The sequence below is a fragment of the Anomaloglossus baeobatrachus genome, unplaced genomic scaffold, assembly GCF_048569485.1.
Source record: "Anomaloglossus baeobatrachus isolate aAnoBae1 unplaced genomic scaffold, aAnoBae1.hap1 Scaffold_573, whole genome shotgun sequence".
Classification (NCBI taxonomy): Eukaryota; Metazoa; Chordata; class Amphibia; order Anura; family Aromobatidae; genus Anomaloglossus; species Anomaloglossus baeobatrachus.
In genome coordinates, this window is record NW_027444935.1 from 32,686 (window position 1) to 47,011 (window position 14,326).

At 47.5% G+C, this 14,326-nt stretch overlaps 10 non-coding genes and 1 pseudogene across 10 annotated transcripts; all 11 read right to left on the reverse strand.

Moving 5' to 3' along the window:
• Positions 1 to 61: 61 nt before the first annotated feature.
• Positions 62 to 257, reverse strand: LOC142284741 (U2 spliceosomal RNA). Its single transcript, XR_012746224.1, has one exon. It is a non-coding gene; the product is annotated as a U2 spliceosomal RNA (small nuclear RNA).
• A 1,167-nt stretch (positions 258 to 1,424) lies between these two features.
• LOC142284755 (U2 spliceosomal RNA) lies at positions 1,425 to 1,551 on the reverse strand (annotated as a pseudogene).
• Positions 1,552 to 2,668: 1,117 nt separating this feature from the next.
• On the reverse strand, positions 2,669 to 2,859 carry LOC142284769 (U2 spliceosomal RNA). The gene has a single exon (XR_012746245.1). It is a non-coding gene; the product is annotated as a U2 spliceosomal RNA (small nuclear RNA).
• Positions 2,860 to 3,976: 1,117 nt separating this feature from the next.
• Positions 3,977 to 4,167, reverse strand: LOC142284771 (U2 spliceosomal RNA). The gene has a single exon (XR_012746247.1). It is a non-coding gene; the product is annotated as a U2 spliceosomal RNA (small nuclear RNA).
• A 1,117-nt stretch (positions 4,168 to 5,284) lies between these two features.
• LOC142284772 (U2 spliceosomal RNA) lies at positions 5,285 to 5,475 on the reverse strand. Its single transcript, XR_012746248.1, has one exon. It is a non-coding gene; the product is annotated as a U2 spliceosomal RNA (small nuclear RNA).
• Positions 5,476 to 6,592: 1,117 nt separating this feature from the next.
• LOC142284773 (U2 spliceosomal RNA) lies at positions 6,593 to 6,783 on the reverse strand. The gene has a single exon (XR_012746249.1). It is a non-coding gene; the product is annotated as a U2 spliceosomal RNA (small nuclear RNA).
• Positions 6,784 to 7,900: 1,117 nt separating this feature from the next.
• LOC142284774 (U2 spliceosomal RNA) lies at positions 7,901 to 8,091 on the reverse strand. Its single transcript, XR_012746250.1, has one exon. It is a non-coding gene; the product is annotated as a U2 spliceosomal RNA (small nuclear RNA).
• Positions 8,092 to 9,208: 1,117 nt separating this feature from the next.
• Positions 9,209 to 9,399, reverse strand: LOC142284776 (U2 spliceosomal RNA). The gene has a single exon (XR_012746251.1). It is a non-coding gene; the product is annotated as a U2 spliceosomal RNA (small nuclear RNA).
• A 1,117-nt stretch (positions 9,400 to 10,516) lies between these two features.
• LOC142284737 (U2 spliceosomal RNA) lies at positions 10,517 to 10,707 on the reverse strand. Its single transcript, XR_012746221.1, has one exon. It is a non-coding gene; the product is annotated as a U2 spliceosomal RNA (small nuclear RNA).
• A 1,116-nt stretch (positions 10,708 to 11,823) lies between these two features.
• On the reverse strand, positions 11,824 to 12,014 carry LOC142284777 (U2 spliceosomal RNA). Its single transcript, XR_012746252.1, has one exon. It is a non-coding gene; the product is annotated as a U2 spliceosomal RNA (small nuclear RNA).
• Positions 12,015 to 13,131: 1,117 nt separating this feature from the next.
• Positions 13,132 to 13,322, reverse strand: LOC142284778 (U2 spliceosomal RNA). The gene has a single exon (XR_012746253.1). It is a non-coding gene; the product is annotated as a U2 spliceosomal RNA (small nuclear RNA).
• Positions 13,323 to 14,326: the final 1,004 nt, after the last annotated feature.

The window sequence follows — 14,326 nt, forward strand, 5'->3', positions numbered from 1 at the left end:
TCGCTAATCGGGCTAATATGAATCAGGTGAATCGAGTTCTGCTTTTGGAAACTGGGTTAAGAAGGGGTGCACCGTTCCTGGAGGTACTGCAATACCAGGTCAATGCGTGGAGTGGACAGAGCAAGCTCTTTTTCCATCTCCCTGTTCTAAAAATCCATTTAATATATGGTCCCCAGATAGGGGACGTATCAGATATTAAACTGATAAGAACAGATTTTGATTTAATGAAGCTTTCCAAAGCACCACAAAAAATGCATGACCGAAGTCACACCAAAAACAGTGCAAAGGCTAGGATTCGTGTGGACCCCACCGTGAGGAGAGGGTCCCCAAAAATCAACCCCGTCCCTCCGAGCCAGAAGGCCACAGCAAGGGTCAGGGATCTTCGGTGCTCCCCCAAGCCGAAGCCTGGTTGAGCCTTGTCGTTGCTCCCAGCGTCCACCCAGGCATCTTACCCAAGTGGAGTAGAGAGCTACTAGTTGTTGGTTTCGCAGCCGAAACTGCCCGGACCGTCAACCGGTGTTGGTTTCTCAGCCCAAGGCTAACCGGACCTCCAACCGGGTGTTGGTTTCTCAGCCGAAGCTGACCCAGACCTCCAACCGGGTGTTGGTTTCTCAGCCGAAGCTGACCCAGACCTCCAACCGGGTGTTAGTTTCTCAGCCCAAAGCTGACCAGACCTCCGACCGGGATTATAACAGATTTTTGATTTAATGAAGCTTTCCAAAGCACCGCAAAAAATGCATGACCGAAGTCACACCAAAAACAGTGCAAAGGCTAGGATTCGTGTGGACCCCTCCGTGAGGAGAGGGTCCCCAAAAATCAACCCCGTCCCTCCGAGCCAGAAGGCCACAGCAAGGGTCAGGGATCTTCGGTGCTCCCCCAAGCCGAAGCCTGGTTGAGCCTTGTCGTTGCTCCCAGCGTCCACCCAGGCATCTTACCCAAGTGGAGTAGAGAGCTACTAGTTGTTGGTTTCGCAGCCGAAACTGCCCGGACCGTCAACCGGTGTTGGTTTCTCAGCCCAAGGCTAACCGGACCTCCAACCGGGTGTTGGTTTCTCAGCCGAAGCTGACCCGGACCTCCAACCGGGTGTTGGTTTCTCAGCCGAAGCTGACCCAGACCTCCAACCGGGTGTTGGTTTCTCAGCCGAAGCTGACCAAGACCTCCAACCGGGTGTTGGTTTCTCAGCCCAAAGCTGAACGGACCTCCGACCATGATTATAAAAATTTCCCTTCCTAGCCAGAAGGCCGGGATAGAGCAATATGCTCAGAAAGTATGAAAGGGCAAGGTACGGTGTGCTACAGAGCCCAAGGCTCGCCGGGGTCCCAAGCCAGCAAGCTCAGACTCACTCCAGGGTCGTCAGTCCTGGGGCACATTGCACCATAGCCCCCACACTTACTCAGTCTAATAGCCTCGATCCTGGTAGGGCCATGTTTTCCTCTAGATGAATATACTATACATCAAGAGTACTAGCAAGCGCAACCTTCCAGTGTGCATTGCATCTGCCGAGCCTCACAGATACTACACTTGATCTTAGCCAAAAGGCCGAGAAGCGATAACCAGAATTGGTTTGGGCCTCGAGTGGCACCCTGGCCTATGCCGGACACATCTTAGGGAGAGAGAGCGAGAGGGAGACAAACCCACGCCTACACAAGACATTTTGTCACCCAAGCCAACCCTTGAAAAGGCTGCTTTGCAGAGCAAAAACAAGAAGAATGGTGCGTTTTGCAGCCGCCGCCCACTGCAATGAATCTGAATAACTCCTCCTTTAGGGCGCAAGCAACTCCCCTCCCCCTTGCAGTCTTTCCAATTCACGATACAAAAAGACGGACAGGACAGGTTGCCTGACTTTCCGTCACTGCCACCCTTTGCCATCCTTACCCGTAGAAAGCCCTTTCATCATCCCCAAACCCTAATCTTTTCCCTTTCCTTCCCAGCCCCCAAACCCTGCCCTCTGTACCTTTCTCACCACCCGCTTCCCTTCTCCTGTCATCCCCCTACCACCCGGGAAAAAAAGAGATTGCCCCCTCCTTCCACTAGCCCACCCTCCCACCCAAAGAACAACTTCTTCTGCGCAGCTTGTTTTCTAGGCAGCAGCGCTATTGTGATGTCATCGGGGGGCATTGTGACAAGCCGCCAGTGTTCCGTCTCTTCATGTTGTGCACTGTTCAAACCGAAAATACATCAACAGGCAGGCTACAGAAAAGCTTACTAACAAAGGTTAGAGAGGGGCTTTCTCAGAGGGCTTTTTACAGTTTGTCTATTCCCAATTAGCCGGTTTAGTATACTTAATGAAAGTACTAATTCTTTCATAGGCCGCCCATTCTTAGTATTTGACGTTCAGGTAACAACAGGTAACTTTATTTGGAGTGGAAGCAGAGAGATAACACCAGATGCCAATTGTAGATCCTCTCACACCTGTGGTCACTGCAGCATCTGACTCCACTTTGTCCAAAAGGGATCTATTCCATTCAATTACACATGATCTAGATTAGACTGACAACAAGATACTGCACGGGACATAGCAGAGTTGGTGAAGTTGAGTGGTGATGAGTTTGCTATTTGGATGAATAAAGCAAGTAAAAAGTGTGTTAGATAAAAATTCATTTCAATTCGCTAATCGGGCTAATATGAATCAGGTGAATCGAGTTCTGCTTTTGGAAACTGGGTTAAGAAGGGGTGCACCGTTCCTGGAGGTACTGCAATACCAGGTCAATGCGTGGAGTGGACAGAGCAAGCTCTTTTTCCATCTCCCTGTTCTAAAAATCCATTTAATATATGGTCCCCAGATAGGGGACGTATCAGATATTAAACTGATAAGAACAGATACTACACTTGATCTTAGCCAAAAGGCCGAGAAGCGATAACCAGAATTGGTTTGGGCCTCGAGTGGCACCCTGGCCTATGCCGGACACATCTTAGGGAGAGAGAGCGAGAGGGAGACAAACCCACGCCTACACAAGACATTTTGTCACCCAAGCCAACCCTTGAAAAGGCTGCTTTGCAGAGCAAAAACAAGAAGAATGGTGCGTTTTGCAGCCGCCGCCCACTGCAATGAATCTGAATAACTCCTCCTTTAGGGCGCAAGCAACTCCCCTCCCCCTTGCAGTCTTTCCAATTCACGATACAAAAAGACGGACAGGACAGGTTGCCTGACTTTCCGTCACTGCCACCCTTTGCCATCCTTACCCGTAGAAAGCCCTTTCATCATCCCCAAACCCTAATCTTTTCCCTTTCCTTCCCAGCCCCCAAACCCTGCCCTCTGTACCTTTCTCACCACCCGCTTCCCTTCTCCTGTCATCCCCCTACCACCCGGGAAAAAAAGAGATTGCCCCCTCCTTCCACTAGCCCACCCTCCCACCCAAAGAACAACTTCTTCTGCGCAGCTTGTTTTCTAGGCAGCAGCGCTATTGTGATGTCATCGGGGGGCATTGTGACAAGCCACCAGTGTTCCGTCTCTTCATGTTGTGCACTGTTCAAACCGAAAATACATCAACAGGCAGGCTACAGAAAAGCTTACTAACAAAGGTTAGAGAGGGGCTTTCTCAGAGGGCTTTTTACAGTTTGTCTATTCCCAATTAGCCGGTTTAGTATACTTAATGAAAGTACTAATTCTTTCATAGGCCGCCCATTCTTAGTATTTGACGTTCAGGTAACAACAGGTAACTTTATTTGGAGTGGAAGCAGAGAGATAACACCAGATGCCAATTGTAGATCCTCTCACACCTGTGGTCACTGCAGCATCTGACTCCACTTTGTCCAAAAGGGATCTATTCCATTCAATTACACATGATCTAGATTAGACTGACAACAAGATACTGCACGGGACATAGCAGAGTTGGTGAAGTTGAGTGGTGATGAGTTTGCTATTTGGATGAATAAAGCAAGTAAAAAGTGTGTTAGATAAAAATTCATTTCAATTCGCTAATCGGGCTAATATGAATCAGGTGAATCGAGTTCTGCTTTTGGAAACTGGGTTAAGAAGGGGTGCACCGTTCCTGGAGGTACTGCAATACCAGGTCAATGCGTGGAGTGGACAGAGCAAGCTCTTTTTCCATCTCCCTGTTCTAAAAATCCATTTAATATATGGTCCCCAGATAGGGGACGTATCAGATATTAAACTGATAAGAACAGATACTACACTTGATCTTAGCCAAAAGGCCGAGAAGCGATAACCAGAATTGGTTTGGGCCTCGAGTGGCACCCTGGCCTATGCCGGACACATCTTAGGGAGAGAGAGCGAGAGGGAGACAAACCCACGCCTACACAAGACATTTTGTCACCCAAGCCAACCCTTGAAAAGGCTGCTTTGCAGAGCAAAAACAAGAAGAATGGTGCGTTTTGCAGCCGCCGCCCACTGCAATGAATCTGAATAACTCCTCCTTTAGGGCGCAAGCAACTCCCCTCCCCCTTGCAGTCTTTCCAATTCACGATACAAAAAGACGGACAGGACAGGTTGCCTGACTTTCCGTCACTGCCACCCTTTGCCATCCTTACCCGTAGAAAGCCCTTTCATCATCCCCAAACCCTAATCTTTTCCCTTTCCTTCCCAGCCCCCAAACCCTGCCCTCTGTACCTTTCTCACCACCCGCTTCCCTTCTCCTGTCATCCCCCTACCACCCGGGAAAAAAAGAGATTGCCCCCTCCTTCCACTAGCCCACCCTCCCACCCAAAGAACAACTTCTTCTGCGCAGCTTGTTTTCTAGGCAGCAGCGCTATTGTGATGTCATCGGGGGGCATTGTGACAAGCCGCCAGTGTTCCGTCTCTTCATGTTGTGCACTGTTCAAACCGAAAATACATCAACAGGCAGGCTACAGAAAAGCTTACTAACAAAGGTTAGAGAGGGGCTTTCTCAGAGGGCTTTTTACAGTTTGTCTATTCCCAATTAGCCGGTTTAGTATACTTAATGAAAGTACTAATTCTTTCATAGGCCGCCCATTCTTAGTATTTGACGTTCAGGTAACAACAGGTAACTTTATTTGGAGTGGAAGCAGAGAGATAACACCAGATGCCAATTGTAGATCCTCTCACACCTGTGGTCACTGCAGCATCTGACTCCACTTTGTCCAAAAGGGATCTATTCCATTCAATTACACATGATCTAGATTAGACTGACAACAAGATACTGCACGGGACATAGCAGAGTTGGTGAAGTTGAGTGGTGATGAGTTTGCTATTTGGATGAATAAAGCAAGTAAAAAGTGTGTTAGATAAAAATTCATTTCAATTCGCTAATCGGGCTAATATGAATCAGGTGAATCGAGTTCTGCTTTTGGAAACTGGGTTAAGAAGGGGTGCACCGTTCCTGGAGGTACTGCAATACCAGGTCAATGCGTGGAGTGGACAGAGCAAGCTCTTTTTCCATCTCCCTGTTCTAAAAATCCATTTAATATATGGTCCCCAGATAGGGGACGTATCAGATATTAAACTGATAAGAACAGATACTACACTTGATCTTAGCCAAAAGGCCGAGAAGCGATAACCAGAATTGGTTTGGGCCTCGAGTGGCACCCTGGCCTATGCCGGACACATCTTAGGGAGAGAGAGCGAGAGGGAGACAAACCCACGCCTACACAAGACATTTTGTCACCCAAGCCAACCCTTGAAAAGGCTGCTTTGCAGAGCAAAAACAAGAAGAATGGTGCGTTTTGCAGCCGCCGCCCACTGCAATGAATCTGAATAACTCCTCCTTTAGGGCGCAAGCAACTCCCCTCCCCCTTGCAGTCTTTCCAATTCACGATACAAAAAGACGGACAGGACAGGTTGCCTGACTTTCCGTCACTGCCACCCTTTGCCATCCTTACCCGTAGAAAGCCCTTTCATCATCCCCAAACCCTAATCTTTTCCCTTTCCTTCCCAGCCCCCAAACCCTGCCCTCTGTACCTTTCTCACCACCCGCTTCCCTTCTCCTGTCATCCCCCTACCACCCGGGAAAAAAAGAGATTGCCCCCTCCTTCCACTAGCCCACCCTCCCACCCAAAGAACAACTTCTTCTGCGCAGCTTGTTTTCTAGGCAGCAGCGCTATTGTGATGTCATCGGGGGGCATTGTGACAAGCCGCCAGTGTTCCGTCTCTTCATGTTGTGCACTGTTCAAACCGAAAATACATCAACAGGCAGGCTACAGAAAAGCTTACTAACAAAGGTTAGAGAGGGGCTTTCTCAGAGGGCTTTTTACAGTTTGTCTATTCCCAATTAGCCGGTTTAGTATACTTAATGAAAGTACTAATTCTTTCATAGGCCGCCCATTCTTAGTATTTGACGTTCAGGTAACAACAGGTAACTTTATTTGGAGTGGAAGCAGAGAGATAACACCAGATGCCAATTGTAGATCCTCTCACACCTGTGGTCACTGCAGCATCTGACTCCACTTTGTCCAAAAGGGATCTATTCCATTCAATTACACATGATCTAGATTAGACTGACAACAAGATACTGCACGGGACATAGCAGAGTTGGTGAAGTTGAGTGGTGATGAGTTTGCTATTTGGATGAATAAAGCAAGTAAAAAGTGTGTTAGATAAAAATTCATTTCAATTCGCTAATCGGGCTAATATGAATCAGGTGAATCGAGTTCTGCTTTTGGAAACTGGGTTAAGAAGGGGTGCACCGTTCCTGGAGGTACTGCAATACCAGGTCAATGCGTGGAGTGGACAGAGCAAGCTCTTTTTCCATCTCCCTGTTCTAAAAATCCATTTAATATATGGTCCCCAGATAGGGGACGTATCAGATATTAAACTGATAAGAACAGATACTACACTTGATCTTAGCCAAAAGGCCGAGAAGCGATAACCAGAATTGGTTTGGGCCTCGAGTGGCACCCTGGCCTATGCCGGACACATCTTAGGGAGAGAGAGCGAGAGGGAGACAAACCCACGCCTACACAAGACATTTTGTCACCCAAGCCAACCCTTGAAAAGGCTGCTTTGCAGAGCAAAAACAAGAAGAATGGTGCGTTTTGCAGCCGCCGCCCACTGCAATGAATCTGAATAACTCCTCCTTTAGGGCGCAAGCAACTCCCCTCCCCCTTGCAGTCTTTCCAATTCACGATACAAAAAGACGGACAGGACAGGTTGCCTGACTTTCCGTCACTGCCACCCTTTGCCATCCTTACCCGTAGAAAGCCCTTTCATCATCCCCAAACCCTAATCTTTTCCCTTTCCTTCCCAGCCCCCAAACCCTGCCCTCTGTACCTTTCTCACCACCCGCTTCCCTTCTCCTGTCATCCCCCTACCACCCGGGAAAAAAAGAGATTGCCCCCTCCTTCCACTAGCCCACCCTCCCACCCAAAGAACAACTTCTTCTGCGCAGCTTGTTTTCTAGGCAGCAGCGCTATTGTGATGTCATCGGGGGGCATTGTGACAAGCCGCCAGTGTTCCGTCTCTTCATGTTGTGCACTGTTCAAACCGAAAATACATCAACAGGCAGGCTACAGAAAAGCTTACTAACAAAGGTTAGAGAGGGGCTTTCTCAGAGGGCTTTTTACAGTTTGTCTATTCCCAATTAGCCGGTTTAGTATACTTAATGAAAGTACTAATTCTTTCATAGGCCGCCCATTCTTAGTATTTGACGTTCAGGTAACAACAGGTAACTTTATTTGGAGTGGAAGCAGAGAGATAACACCAGATGCCAATTGTAGATCCTCTCACACCTGTGGTCACTGCAGCATCTGACTCCACTTTGTCCAAAAGGGATCTATTCCATTCAATTACACATGATCTAGATTAGACTGACAACAAGATACTGCACGGGACATAGCAGAGTTGGTGAAGTTGAGTGGTGATGAGTTTGCTATTTGGATGAATAAAGCAAGTAAAAAGTGTGTTAGATAAAAATTCATTTCAATTCGCTAATCGGGCTAATATGAATCAGGTGAATCGAGTTCTGCTTTTGGAAACTGGGTTAAGAAGGGGTGCACCGTTCCTGGAGGTACTGCAATACCAGGTCAATGCGTGGAGTGGACAGAGCAAGCTCTTTTTCCATCTCCCTGTTCTAAAAATCCATTTAATATATGGTCCCCAGATAGGGGACGTATCAGATATTAAACTGATAAGAACAGATACTACACTTGATCTTAGCCAAAAGGCCGAGAAGCGATAACCAGAATTGGTTTGGGCCTCGAGTGGCACCCTGGCCTATGCCGGACACATCTTAGGGAGAGAGAGCGAGAGGGAGACAAACCCACGCCTACACAAGACATTTTGTCACCCAAGCCAACCCTTGAAAAGGCTGCTTTGCAGAGCAAAAACAAGAAGAATGGTGCGTTTTGCAGCCGCCGCCCACTGCAATGAATCTGAATAACTCCTCCTTTAGGGCGCAAGCAACTCCCCTCCCCCTTGCAGTCTTTCCAATTCACGATACAAAAAGACGGACAGGACAGGTTGCCTGACTTTCCGTCACTGCCACCCTTTGCCATCCTTACCCGTAGAAAGCCCTTTCATCATCCCCAAACCCTAATCTTTTCCCTTTCCTTCCCAGCCCCCAAACCCTGCCCTCTGTACCTTTCTCACCACCCGCTTCCCTTCTCCTGTCATCCCCCTACCACCCGGGAAAAAAAGAGATTGCCCCCTCCTTCCACTAGCCCACCCTCCCACCCAAAGAACAACTTCTTCTGCGCAGCTTGTTTTCTAGGCAGCAGCGCTATTGTGATGTCATCGGGGGGCATTGTGACAAGCCGCCAGTGTTCCGTCTCTTCATGTTGTGCACTGTTCAAACCGAAAATACATCAACAGGCAGGCTACAGAAAAGCTTACTAACAAAGGTTAGAGAGGGGCTTTCTCAGAGGGCTTTTTACAGTTTGTCTATTCCCAATTAGCCAGTTTAGTATACTTAATGAAAGTACTAATTCTTTCATAGGCCGCCCATTCTTAGTATTTGACGTTCAGGTAACAACAGGTAACTTTATTTGGAGTGGAAGCAGAGAGATAACACCAGATGCCAATTGTAGATCCTCTCACACCTGTGGTCACTGCAGCATCTGACTCCACTTTGTCCAAAAGGGATCTATTCCATTCAATTACACATGATCTAGATTAGACTGACAACAAGATACTGCACGGGACATAGCAGAGTTGGTGAAGTTGAGTGGTGATGAGTTTGCTATTTGGATGAATAAAGCAAGTAAAAAGTGTGTTAGATAAAAATTCATTTCAATTCGCTAATCGGGCTAATATGAATCAGGTGAATCGAGTTCTGCTTTTGGAAACTGGGTTAAGAAGGGGTGCACCGTTCCTGGAGGTACTGCAATACCAGGTCAATGCGTGGAGTGGACAGAGCAAGCTCTTTTTCCATCTCCCTGTTCTAAAAATCCATTTAATATATGGTCCCCAGATAGGGGACGTATCAGATATTAAACTGATAAGAACAGATACTACACTTGATCTTAGCCAAAAGGCCGAGAAGCGATAACCAGAATTGGTTTGGGCCTCGAGTGGCACCCTGGCCTATGCCGGACACATCTTAGGGAGAGAGAGCGAGAGGGAGACAAACCCACGCCTACACAAGACATTTTGTCACCCAAGCCAACCCTTGAAAAGGCTGCTTTGCAGAGCAAAAACAAGAAGAATGGTGCGTTTTGCAGCCGCCGCCCACTGCAATGAATCTGAATAACTCCTCCTTTAGGGCGCAAGCAACTCCCCTCCCCCTTGCAGTCTTTCCAATTCACGATACAAAAAGACGGACAGGACAGGTTGCCTGACTTTCCGTCACTGCCACCCTTTGCCATCCTTACCCGTAGAAAGCCCTTTCATCATCCCCAAACCCTAATCTTTTCCCTTTCCTTCCCAGCCCCCAAACCCTGCCCTCTGTACCTTTCTCACCACCCGCTTCCCTTCTCCTGTCATCCCCCTACCACCCGGGAAAAAAAGAGATTGCCCCCTCCTTCCACTAGCCCACCCTCCCACCCAAAGAACAACTTCTTCTGCGCAGCTTGTTTTCTAGGCAGCAGCGCTATTGTGATGTCATCGGGGGGCATTGTGACAAGCCGCCAGTGTTCCGTCTCTTCATGTTGTGCACTGTTCAAACCGAAAATACATCAACAGGCAGGCTACAGAAAAGCTTACTAACAAAGGTTAGAGAGGGGCTTTCTCAGAGGGCTTTTTACAGTTTGTCTATTCCCAATTAGCCGGTTTAGTATACTTAATGAAAGTACTAATTCTTTCATAGGCCGCCCATTCTTAGTATTTGACGTTCAGGTAACAACAGGTAACTTTATTTGGAGTGGAAGCAGAGAGATAACACCAGATGCCAATTGTAGATCCTCTCACACCTGTGGTCACTGCAGCATCTGACTCCACTTTGTCCAAAAGGGATCTATTCCATTCAATTACACATGATCTAGATTAGACTGACAACAAGATACTGCACGGGACATAGCAGAGTTGGTGAAGTTGAGTGGTGATGAGTTTGCTATTTGGATGAATAAAGCAAGTAAAAAGTGTGTTAGATAAAAATTCATTTCAATTCGCTAATCGGGCTAATATGAATCAGGTGAATCGAGTTCTGCTTTTGGAAACTGGGTTAAGAAGGGGTGCACCGTTCCTGGAGGTACTGCAATACCAGGTCAATGCGTGGAGTGGACAGAGCAAGCTCTTTTTCCATCTCCCTGTTCTAAAAATCCATTTAATATATGGTCCCCAGATAGGTGACGTATCAGATATTAAACTGATAAGAACAGATACTACACTTGATCTTAGCCAAAAGGCCGAGAAGCGATAACCAGAATTGGTTTGGGCCTCGAGTGGCACCCTGGCCTATGCCGGACACATCTTAGGGAGAGAGAGCGAGAGGGAGACAAACCCACGCCTACACAAGACATTTTGTCACCCAAGCCAACCCTTGAAAAGGCTGCTTTGCAGAGCAAAAACAAGAAGAATGGTGCGTTTTGCAGCCGCCGCCCACTGCAATGAATCTGAATAACTCCTCCTTTAGGGCGCAAGCAACTCCCCTCCCCCTTGCAGTCTTTCCAATTCACGATACAAAAAGACGGACAGGACAGGTTGCCTGACTTTCCGTCACTGCCACCCTTTGCCATCCTTACCCGTAGAAAGCCCTTTCATCATCCCCAAACCCTAATCTTTTCCCTTTCCTTCCCAGCCCCCAAACCCTGCCCTCTGTACCTTTCTCACCACCCGCTTCCCTTCTCCTGTCATCCCCCTACCACCCGGGAAAAAAAGAGATTGCCCCTCCTTCCACTAGCCCACCCTCCCACCCAAAGAACAACTTCTTCTGCGCAGCTTGTTTTCTAGGCAGCAGCGCTATTGTGATGTCATCGGGGGGCATTGTGACAAGCCGCCAGTGTTCCGTCTCTTCATGTTGTGCACTGTTCAAACCGAAAATACATCAACAGGCAGGCTACAGAAAAGCTTACTAACAAAGGTTAGAGAGGGGCTTTCTCAGAGGGCTTTTTACAGTTTGTCTATTCCCAATTAGCCGGTTTAGTATACTTAATGAAAGTACTAATTCTTTCATAGGCCGCCCATTCTTAGTATTTGACGTTCAGGTAACAACAGGTAACTTTATTTGGAGTGGAAGCAGAGAGATAACACCAGATGCCAATTGTAGATCCTCTCACACCTGTGGTCACTGCAGCATCTGACTCCACTTTGTCCAAAAGGGATCTATTCCATTCAATTACACATGATCTAGATTAGACTGACAACAAGATACTGCACGGGACATAGCAGAGTTGGTGAAGTTGAGTGGTGATGAGTTTGCTATTTGGATGAATAAAGCAAGTAAAAAGTGTGTTAGATAAAAATTCATTTCAATTCGCTAATCGGGCTAATATGAATCAGGTGAATCGAGTTCTGCTTTTGGAAACTGGGTTAAGAAGGGGTGCACCGTTCCTGGAGGTACTGCAATACCAGGTCAATGCGTGGAGTGGACAGAGCAAGCTCTTTTTCCATCTCCCTGTTCTAAAAATCCATTTAATATATGGTCCCCAGATAGGGGACGTATCAGATATTAAACTGATAAGAACAGATACTACACTTGATCTTAGCCAAAAGGCCGAGAAGCGATAACCAGAATTGGTTTGGGCCTCGAGTGGCACCCTGGCCTATGCCGGACACATCTTAGGGAGAGAGAGCGAGAGGGAGACAAACCCACGCCTACACAAGACATTTTGTCACCCAAGCCAACCCTTGAAAAGGCTGCTTTGCAGAGCAAAAACAAGAAGAATGGTGCGTTTTGCAGCCGCCGCCCACTGCAATGAATCTGAATAACTCCTCCTTTAGGGCGCAAGCAACTCCCCTCCCCCTTGCAGTCTTTCCAATTCACGATACAAAAAGACGGACAGGACAGGTTGCCTGACTTTCCGTCACTGCCACCCTTTGCCATCCTTACCCGTAGAAAGCCCTTTCATCATCCCCAAACCCTAATCTTTTCCCTTTCCTTCCCAGCCCCCAAACCCTGCCCTCTGTACCTTTCTCACCACCCGCTTCCCTTCTCCTGTCATCCCCCTACCACCCGGGAAAAAAAGAGATTGCCCCCTCCTTCCACTAGCCCACCCTCCCACCCAAAGAACAACTTCTTCTGCGCAGCTTGTTTTCTAGGCAGCAGCGCTATTGTGATGTCATCGGGGGGCATTGTGACAAGCCGCCAGTGTTCCGTCTCTTCATGTTGTGCACTGTTCAAACCGAAAATACATCAACAGGCAGGCTACAGAAAAGCTTACTAACAAAGGTTAGAGAGGGGCTTTCTCAGAGGGCTTTTTACAGTTTGTCTATTCCCAATTAGCCGGTTTAGTATACTTAATGAAAGTACTAATTCTTTCATAGGCCGCCCATTCTTAGTATTTGACGTTCAGGTAACAACAGGTAACTTTATTTGGAGTGGAAGCAGAGAGATAACACCAGATGCCAATTGTAGATCCTCTCACACCTGTGGTCACTGCAGCATCTGACTCCACTTTGTCCAAAAGGGATCTATTCCATTCAATTACACATGATCTAGATTAGACTGACAACAAGATACTGCACGGGACATAGCAGAGTTGGTGAAGTTGAGTGGTGATGAGTTTGCTATTTGGATGAATAAAGCAAGTAAAAAGTGTGTTAGATAAAAATTCATTTCAATTCGCTAATCGGGCTAATATGAATCAGGTGAATCGAGTTCTGCTTTTGGAAACTGGGTTAAGAAGGGGTGCACCGTTCCTGGAGGTACTGCAATACCAGGTCAATGCGTGGAGTGGACAGAGCAAGCTCTTTTTCCATCTCCCTGTTCTAAAAATCCATTTAATATATGGTCCCCAGATAGGGGACGTATCAGATATTAAACTGATAAGAACAGATACTACACTTGATCTTAGCCAAAAGGCCGAGAAGCGATAACCAGAATTGGTTTGGGCCTCGAGTGGCACCCTGGCCTATGCCGGACACATCTTAGGGAGAGAGAGCGAGAGGGAGACAAACACACGCCTACACAAGACATTTTGTCACCCAAGCCAACCCTTGAAAAGGCTGCTTTGCAGAGCAAAAACAAGAAGAATGGTGCGTTTTGCAGCCGCCGCCCACTGCAATGAATCTGAATAACTCCTCCTTTAGGGCGCAAGCAACTCCCCTCCCCCTTGCAGTCTTTCCAATTCACGATACAAAAAGACGGACAGGACAGGTTGCCTGACTTTCCGTCACTGCCACCCTTTGCCATCCTTACCCGTAGAAAGCCCTTTCATCATCCCCAAACCCTAATCTTTTCCCTTTCCTTCCCAGCCCCCAAACCCTGCCCTCTGTACCTTTCTCACCACCCGCTTCCCTTCTCCTGTCATCCCCCTACCACCCGGGAAAAAAAGAGATTGCCCCCTCCTTCCACTAGCCCACCCTCCCACCCAAAGAACAACTTCTTCTGCGCAGCTTGTTTTCTAGGCAGCAGCGCTATTGTGATGTCATCGGGGGGCATTGTGACAAGCCGCCAGTGTTCCGTCTCTTCATGTTGTGCACTGTTCAAACCGAAAATACATCAACAGGCAGGCTACAGAAAAGCTTACTAACAAAGGTTAGAGAGGGGCTTTCTCAGAGGGCTTTTTACAGTTTGTCTATTCCCAATTAGCCGGTTTAGTATACTTAATGAAAGTACTAATTCTTTCATAGGCCGCCCATTCTTAGTATTTGACGTTCAGGTAACAACAGGTAACTTTATTTGGAGTGGAAGCAGAGAGATAACACCAGATGCCAATTGTAGATCCTCTCACACCTGTGGTCACTGCAGCATCTGACTCCACTTTGTCCAAAAGGGATCTATTCCATTCAATTACACATGATCTAGATTAGACTGACAACAAGATACTGCACGGGACATAGCAGAGTTGGTGAAGTTGAGTGGTGATGAGTTTGCTA